Below are 10000 nucleotides of genomic sequence, written 5' to 3'. Positions count from 1 at the left end.
TAGTAGCATACACATGTGTTATTATGTAACTGTTTATGACTAGTGTTTTCCTGTGAATATGTATCTATACTTTCTCCATTATTTAAGATTATTTTTCTCTCATTTCTCCGTTATGTTTGTGTGTGTGCGCGCGCGCGCGTTGGGATGTGTCTCTCCCTCCATTTATGTATGTAATCGCTCAGGAGTGTACTCATGACTACACACTCTATCTTATTTGTAGCATCGCGTGACGTAGTGCTCTGTATATTTTCTATCTCTATATCTTATTTCACCCTATGGCCACTAAATCAGCCCGGATGAATGCCTGGCTTTATTCATGATAGCAATAAATTCGGTTTGTTTGTTTATAGTCTTAGCCGGTGCGTGGTTACAAGCAGTTGTCTGCATAGTCGTATGTTTTTGTATTAACTTTCGCATTTGGGAGTTGGGCTGCTATGCCATTAGCTGTCAAACCTTTTGCTTACATTATACTCTTCTAATTAACATTCTCATCATAGTTGCATGGTGAGTGAGATTATTGCCTATTTGCTTAGATTGGTTTAGATAGTGTAGCGGGGCTATTCCATGAAATTAGTTTGCAGCAATTTGACTGCCGCTGGTAAGGTTCTCTGGATGGGTTGGTTGGCCGGTTGGTCGTTTGGTTGCTGATGACGCTGGCTTGGTTGATTGCTCTTTTGATGCACACTAGACTGCGTGATCGGTAGAATATTAGTTTTACTGTTATCTAGTTTTTGTCTCTCTTTTTTTCCATCCTAATCTATTTTTTCTTCTATCTTATTATACGTTCTATTCTATTCTATTCTATTCTATTCTATTCTATTCTATTCTATTCTATTCTATTCTATTCTATTCTATTCTATTCTATTCTAATCTATTCTATTCTATTCTATTCTATTCTATTCTATTCTTTTCTATTCTATTCTATTCCATATAATTTTTTCTTTTAATTGTTACTTTTTTCTATTGTTTTTCTTCTATTTTCTTTTTTCTTCGCTTTTTCACCTTTCATAAGGACAAACGCATGGTATTTATTGATAAAAAAAAGTCAGACTGGTTACATACAGTATTCTCCTTTCGTTTGTGATAAAATGTTAGCGTGTTGACTGCCTGACTAAGTTAACGGCCGTCTGATAGGTTCACTATTATTAGTTTTTGGAAGGAAAATTTCATTCTAATCATAGTGTTGTTTTCGTTGCTCGTTAAGAGGACGTGTTTACTGGAATAGAACACATACGATGCATTCGACTAAGTACAGGTTTTTGTGATTAACCATCTGATTGGGTTAATATTACCAAGTCAATATAATGGTTGTTGATATAAGATTCGGTCAACTAATTTGCTGCAGATCAGAATTATCTTAAAACCCTTTCTTACCGGGTGACATTTTTCCTCTTGTTATGTCTATTGCCAAGCTATTCTATTCATCTTCGTCACAACCCCTCGGTAGCAAAGATGTAATAGCTTTTCTTGATTAACCCCTTCTGCGTTTCTGACACTTATTTTCTTATTCTGGCTGTCTTCTGTTTTTTTCTTCTTCTTCTTCTTCTTCGTGGCAGCCCCTCGGTAGCGAAATGGTTAATCAGGATTCACTAATCGAATCGTGCTCCTAACTATGATGTTTGCTTTTGTATTAATGTGAGTATTTCGATGTACTCAAAACACGTTTTGAAGAGTGAAAATAATACCCACGGTACAGAAGGGGAGATGGGATTGTTGGTGAGATTAACCTTTGAAGAAGAAAAAAGAAGAAAAAAAATTAGTGCACTAATTTCTGGGCTAAGGTAAAGCTCCCTAAGTAAATTAGATTTGGCCTCTGTATAATTGCTCCAACGGAATCCGCGGGGTTCTCTCTCACTCGGAGTTATGAAACCACGTTCCAACCTTCTTTATGACGTAATGTTTATTCCCGGAGCTTCTGTACATCATAGGCCTTTTCAACACAGACGCAAACGGAGCTCGAGTTGGAGATGGGACTTGAAGCCCAACGACCCCAGGGCATAAGGTTGACGAGGACGTAATCATCCCCAGGATCTTTTTTATCACTGACAGCGCGAAAAATATAATGCCCGCTGTGGAAGCTTTCCACGAATCTTTTGATATACTCGACGCTGGATCGTAACTAGCTTTGTTACAAGGACAATGAGCAACGGATGCTTGTTTCCTTTCTTGCACTCAGCTGACGTGCTGCCAAATAGGCTGCCAGAAAGATGATCAATCCGTGAGGCAGTCAACCAGTCAGTGCAGCCTGTCAGCAACTCAGTTGACCCTCCAGTCGTACTGAAGCATCCAGATGTTTTATTGCGTGTCAATAAAGCAGAAAGAAGAGATGAAAGAGAAGATGAAGATGAAGATGAAGACGAAGACGAAGACGAAGACGAAGACGAAGACGAAGACGAAGAAGAAGAAGAAGATGAAGATGAAGATGAAGATGAAGATGAAGATGAAGAAGATGAAGATGAAGATGAAGATGAAGATGAAAATGAAAATGAAGACGAAGACGAAGACAAAACGAAGATGAAGATGAAGATGAAGATGAAGATGAAGATGAAGATGAAGATGAAGATGAAGATGAAGATGAAGATGAAGATGAAGATGAAGATAAAGACGAAGACAAAGACGAAGACGAAGATGAAAACGAAGACGAAGACGAAGATGAAGATGAAAATGAAGATGAAGATGAAGATGAAGATGAAGATGAAGATGAAGATGAAGGTGAAGATGAAGATGAAGATGAAGATGATAATGAAGATGATAATGAAGATGAAGATGAAGTAGAAAATAAAGGTGAAGATAAATTAAGAAATGAATGGGAAGGAGAAGAGGAAGAGGAAAGTGGGAAATCAACAACGGCAACAGAACAGCAGCAGCAACAACAACAATAACAACCGCGTAAAGTGAGTATTAGTTGAAATAAAACGATAAAAAAATAGGATATATGCAGTAACCCATATTTTTCTCTCATTCTCAACTGTGACAGTTATTACATGCCCCAGCAGTCCTAGCACACAGGGTAAAGGTGAGAACCGCAGCCACTCAGCGCCTCCTGGGGCATTCTCCTCATCACAACCACCAGGAACTGAAGGCATAGCGAAAGAGTTTGATATAAGTTAGAAGGAGATATGAGGAACAGGATAAGGAAATACGGGTTTGCGTTGTAAGATTCATAATCCCTTTCGCAACGAGAAATACTAATTATTTCATTCAGGTTTAAGCTAACACAAGTTGATTCTGCCTAACATCAACATCTATTGTTATTACTATCATTACCATAATTGTTTTTGTTAATGTTATCGTTATTGTCATTAGCTTATCTATTTACTCATTATCTATTAATTCATTTACTTATTTATTCAATTGTTTATTTATTTATCTATGTATTTGTTTATTTATTTCTTCATTCACTCATTTGTTTATTTACGTATTCATGTATTCATTTATTTATCTATTCTTATGCTTGTTCATCTTTTTTAATTTTATTTACCTTAGTTTACTTTGTATTATTTATTATCTTAATTGATTAATTAATTAATTAATTAATATATCAATTTATCAATTTACGCATTTATCTATTTATCTATTTATTCAATTATCTATCTATTTATTTATTTACTTTTTATTTATTTATCTATTTATTTATTTATTTTTTTATTTATCTATTTATTCATTTATTTATTTATTTATTCATCTACTTATTTATTCATTTATCTATTTATTCATTTATTGCCATACAACATTATGGCACAGGTAATCTCCACGGACGAGGGCCGGAAACCAATGTAATAAATTTATAAAACAACAGACTATGATGGTTTTGCAAGTCTACCCTTCATATTTTTATATAGAAATTGCTGTAACGCTGACGCAACAGTCAAAAATATTGACAGAAAACGGGAATAATGCTTGTTGTGCCAATGAATCGTCTCTGGTTCCAGGTCAGCAACAATTGCAGGAATTATTTCTTATTCGATGGGAAGGGTTTCAAAATACAGTGTAATACTTTTTTTTATTATATTACTTTTCACGTGTTTTGCCCTAGTCAGCTCGAGGGGATTTTATTTTCTTATTTATATATTTATCTATTTATTTATTTATTTATATATTTATTTATGTTTATTCATTTATTTGTTTATTTATTGATTTATTTATTTGTTTTTTGTTTATTTATTTATTAATTTATTTATTTATCTATTTATTATTTATTCATTATTTATTTATTTATTTATTCATTCATTTATTTATTCATTTATTTATTTATTTATTTAATTGTTTATTTATCTAATTATTTATCTATTTACTTATTTATTCATTTATTAATTTATCTATCTATTCATTTATTTATTTATTTATTCATTTATTTATTTATCTATTTATTTATTTATTTATTTATTAAGGCTGAGCATACGGGCTAAGGTTCTTTCACTTCATCCTTTCCTAATGATTATTTTCTTGATTTTTTTTTGTACTTTGTTACATCATGCTTTTTTTCATTTGTGTTTGATTCAGTTTAATTTTATTTTATTTTAATTTACTTCATTAAATTTTATTTTTATTATATTCTTTATATCATTTTCCTTTAGTTATTTTTTCATTCATATATTGTTTTGTCAAAGCCAAACTATTTTACTCAGTTCAGGGCAAGATCTCTCTCTGAAGGAATGGAGAGAACTCATGTTGGCAATACCCATCCTGCTGGGTCCTCTCATTTTAACACTGACATATATTCTTCTCCAGCAGTGTTATTTTCCCATTCATTTTGGACAGAGGAGCCAGTGTAACCAGTTTCTTGAGGGGATGCTCTTTAAGAGAAGTTCTGTTTGGTCATAATGCATAAAAGTGGTATCCGACATTGCATATTTGCTATTAGTGGTTAGACCTAACGCTTAGATTTCTTGTTTAGTAGTCGTAGTATATGAGCCTAAACCTTGTTATATCAGGGCTGATGTGTTTAATACAGGTGTGCTTATAAAATAAATGCATGAATAGATAGATAGGTAACTCATTAAAATCCAGCAAGGAAATGTGATTTTCGTATAAAGGGAAGGCAATCTTCAATATTATGTACAAGTGACATATATCATTACATCACATGTAAGTTGAAATTTAGGAGGTACTTATGTATAACGAAATATGTTTCAAACGTTCATGGAAATCTGTTAGAATAAGCATATAAATATATAAAAAAAAAAAAAAAAATTACCAACAGTGTAATTGTAAGATTGTTTGTAGCATTTATCATATATGTGTGGACCTACGATAGGTTCATGTTTACCGTGGTCATGCGAGAGGGATGTAGGGGGAATCACCACCTCCATTTGAAGGCACGGCCCCAAGAGGTCGGCGCCAAGTCTCCGGGATGGGTCAGAGACATTTCTCCATCTACCTCGATTCTTTTCTTCAACTTTTTTCGAATAAAGAAAGCTTGCAGCCGGTGACTGCTTCTTTCCTCCTCTTCTTCCTCCTCCTCCTCCTCCTCTTACCTCTCTTCGTCCGGTAGCAATGAAATCGATCCAGAATATTACAACACAGTTAACAATCCAACGTTTTTTCCCAGAGAGATTTATGCTTAAGTGCGATGAGCATTACCGATTACTGTGCCGTTGCTGGTGTCCAGTCAGCCAAACACCAGACAACACTTATTTACGTACTATTATCTTCACATTCAAAATTCTGAGCACATAAGGCAAAGGTGACGTCAGTAGATGAAAGAAAGCACCTTGTGGCATGATCTCTTCTCCACTATCATGTGTGTCTGCGAGCACCTTTGTGTCAAAGTGTGTTCACATGTGCACATGTCTATGTGTGTGTGTGCGTATGAATGGATATAACCTAAACGTATTTTACAGAAGAGTTGCATTGACTGCATCCCGTCTCTGGTGTTCAATAGCTCAAACCCTGACCGCATGGTGCTTTGTACCCTCTGATGCTTGAATTGACGTCACTCCTTTGCAGGATTCCCTCTACCACACCACATTCGCATTCACATATAACAGATCAGTGTGTATTTATGTATTTGTGTTGTTCTGTGTGCATGCGTTTTGTGTTTGTGTGTGTGTGTGTGTGTGTGTGTGTGTGTGTGTGTGTGTGTGTGTGTGTGTGTGTGTGTGTGTGTGTGTGTGTGTGTATGTATGTTTGTGTGTGTGTGTGTATGTATGTGTGTATGTGTGTGTGTGTGTGTGTGTGTGTGTGTGTGTGTGTGTGTGTGTGTGTGTGTGTGTGTGTGTGTGTGTGTGTTTGTGTGTGTGTGTGTGTGTGTGTGTGTGTGTGTGTGTGTGTGTGTGTGTGTGTGTGTGTGTGTGTGTGTGTGTGTGTGTGTGTGTGTGTGTGCGTGTGTGTGTGTGTGTGTGTGTGTTCACCATGGTCTTTGCATCACGTTTTTGACTTGTGATCGACAGCTCTTTCCCTCCCGTAAGAGAGCTCAGAGTTCGTATAACCGATCTATGGGTAATGCTGTGACCTTTGTGTGTGTATGTGTGTGTGTGAGTTTGTGTGGGTGGGTGTATATGTGTGTGATTCATCATGTTATTGGATTACGTGCTGGAATCGTGATCGACAGCTATTTCCCTCCCGGAAGAGAGCTCAGAGCTCATAAAGGATTACAAAGGATTACAAAGGCGGAGCATGCCGACAGGAGACATTTTGGTTCATATCTAGGTCGGATGCGAAAAAATCATAATAATGATATATAAATAAATGAATAAATCAAAACTATAATAATGTAGATAATAAATAGAATACATAAATGCATAGATATAGTTAAAAAATGAACAAGCAGGTAAATAGTAGGTAATAACAAATTGACATATAACTGATAATAAATGAGAATCAAGTAAATAATATTAAACAAATAGACAAATGATAGCAAAACAAATAAACAAATAATATAAAATAAATGATAATCATTACAGCATTTTGCTTGGGTGTTTATCTAAATTATTCTTAAAGCTTCGAACTGAACTACATTGCACTGTCTCTGCAGGAAGTTTATTCCATTCGGTTGGCGAGGTTGTTTCTAGCCACTTCCAAATTAAATTTATTTCCGAACAGTTTGAAACCATTGTTTCTTGTCTGATTCTCATTCAGTGTGAAAATGTTGTCACTTTTCATGTTGTTAATTCCCTTTAGAATCTTAAAGATCTGTATCAAGTCATCTCTGAGTCTACGCTTTCCTATGGAAAACAGTTTCATATGTTTTAGCCGATTTTCGTATGATTTATTTTTTATATTTGGAATCGGTTTTGTGGCTCGCCGTTGTAGTTTTTTTTTTCAATCTGCCAATGTCTTTAATGAGATTCGGTGACCATACGGAAACAGCATATTCCAAATGTGGACGAACTAGCGATTTATATAGCTTGTTAATAAGTGATGGACTTTTGAAGTCAAAATATGGCACAATCAGTCCTAGAATATTATTTTCTTTCTCAGAGGCTGGAATACACTGTTTGGATTATTTGAGATCGTTACTGATATTTACGCTGTCTTTTTCACAATCCAGTTTTGTTAACGAATTCCCAAATAACTTGTAATCGTACTTACTGTTATTTTTACTTATGTGCATTACCTTGCATTTACTTGTGTTAAATTTCATTAGCCACTTTTCAGAACATTGTTGTAATTTATCTAAATCTTCTTGAATATCTAATTAGTTTAAGTGATCATTTGCCATTCCCCACATTTTTGTATCATCAACAAATTTGGAAACAGCAGATTTTAGTCCATGGTCTATATCATTTACATATACTATGAATAGAGGTGGCCCAAGAACGGAACACTGAGGAACTCCACTTGTAACATTTTTCCATCCAGAAGTTTTTTCATTTGAAATAACTCTGTTTTCGATCATTCAATCAATTACTAGTCCAACTTAATAGGCTACCACTTATTCCATGTGAAGCTAATTTAGTAAGTAGTCTATGGTGGGGGACGGTATCAAAAGTTTTTGCAGTCTAGATATATTAAATCTATTATTGTTTCTTTTGTCATGATTCGAGGACTGTGTTGTAAAATTTGAGTAAGTTAGTCACGCAAGAACGTTTCCATCTGAAACCGTGCTGGCTATTATCTATCAAACAGTTACTTTCTAAATGATGTTCGATAGCATATCTAATGATAGTTTCCATCATTTTCCCTTCGATTGAAGTCAAACTTATAGGCCTATAGTTATTTGGTTTCATTTTGTCACCTTTTTTTGGATTTTGGAGTAACGCTAGCTAGCTTCCATTCTCCTGGGACACCTCCGATCTATGGGTAAAGCTGTGAAATTACACGCACACACACACCCAAGTCCCCGCTCCCTTCCGCGCGCCCTGTAAAGAATAACCCCCTCCAGGAACAACAAGCCCTTAGACAGCAGCAGCCCCGCGAACAAATGAAACATGTCCAGCTAGTTAGTCAGCGCCTAGGACCAGTAACCAGAGCAGCAGCAAATCAGGCCAGAGCTTCTAGACAAAATCTCACCCCCTTGGCTCCCGGACAAAATCCCACCCTCTTGGCTCCCAGACAAAATCCCACCCTCTTGAATCCCAGACAAAATCCCACCCACTTGGCTCCTAGACAAAATCCCACCCCCTTGGCTCCCAGACAAAATCCCACCCCCTTGGCTTCCAGACAAAATCCCACCCCCTTGGCTCCCGGACAAAATCCCATACTGCACCTCTCAGCCAATGAGAGGCCAGTATTCCGTCTGAGCTAGGCAGGCTTAGCCCTATAAGCCAGCCCATCCAACCTGCGGTCATTATTTGTTGGAAGACCTTCAATATAGCAGAGCATCCTACAAAGCAGTCCTCACCCTGAATACGCCTCACGACGAGGCGAAAAACTATAGTTTCGGTGGAGTCAATAGTTGTCCAATACTATTACTATGCAAAAATATATCAGTTGGCATACACTGTGTATATTCTTTTGAGTCATGAATGACTACTTCCAGTCCCTCTCAGTTGCTAATAGGAAAGTATTCTCCAGATTAAAGAATACAGTCTTGAAGATTGTTAAAGCAACTAGTGCAGTTGATTTCAACCAGAATATGTATATATGTATATATATATACATATATATATATGTGTGTGTGTGTGTGTGTATATATATATATATATATATACATATATCTAGACATATATATATATTTATATATACATATATATGTATATATACATACATATAAGCGCACATTATATATATATATATATATATATATATATATATACATATATATGTACATATACATATATGTATATATATATATATATACATATATATATCATATATATATATACATATATATATCATATATATATATACATATATATATATATACATATATGTGCATATATATATATATATACATATATATATATATATATATATATATTCTTATGGGAGAAAGTATACGCTGGACTCGACGTTCGTCAATTAATTCCGACGTTTCGTAAACAGTCCGGGGGTCGTCTTCAGGGTAATACAGTGGTAGGAATAGAAATGAACATAAATAGGGGGACTTGGGTACATTGGGACCGGTCTCCACAGTAACCGTTATAATCCAACGCCGTTAAACCAAATCACAAACGTCGAGTCCAGCGTATGCTTTCTCCCATAATAATGGTTCCTGGACTCCAGCTATTTACGAATATATATATATATATACACGCACACACATATACATATATATATATATATATATATATGTATATATATATATATATATATTGGGTCGTCACAAAAGTTCGTTTTTTCATATATGTTTATATTTCAAAATTTTTAGTATTTGTGAAAACAGTATTATTCTGTTTCACGTCTATTCTTATTTAGGTGCTTTTTCATTTTATATTCACTTAATTTTCACTTTATATAATTTCTTTTATATTTCACATGGAATTTCGACTTGAAAAAAAAAATTCAGTCACCTACTTCTCTTTCAATTTAATTAATATGAAAATGCATCAGAGGCAGCCAGGAGCATTTGCGAGGTGTATGGAGGAGAAGCGATGACTGAAAGAACTGCACAAAT

This window comes from Oratosquilla oratoria, chromosome 28 (assembly GCF_046742065.1).
Source record: "Oratosquilla oratoria isolate Oo_2021 chromosome 28, ASM4674206v1, whole genome shotgun sequence".
Lineage (NCBI taxonomy): Eukaryota > Metazoa > Arthropoda > Malacostraca > Stomatopoda > Squillidae > Oratosquilla > Oratosquilla oratoria.
The sequence above is the reverse complement of the archived record's forward strand: the minus strand, read 5'-3'. Positions refer to the sequence as shown.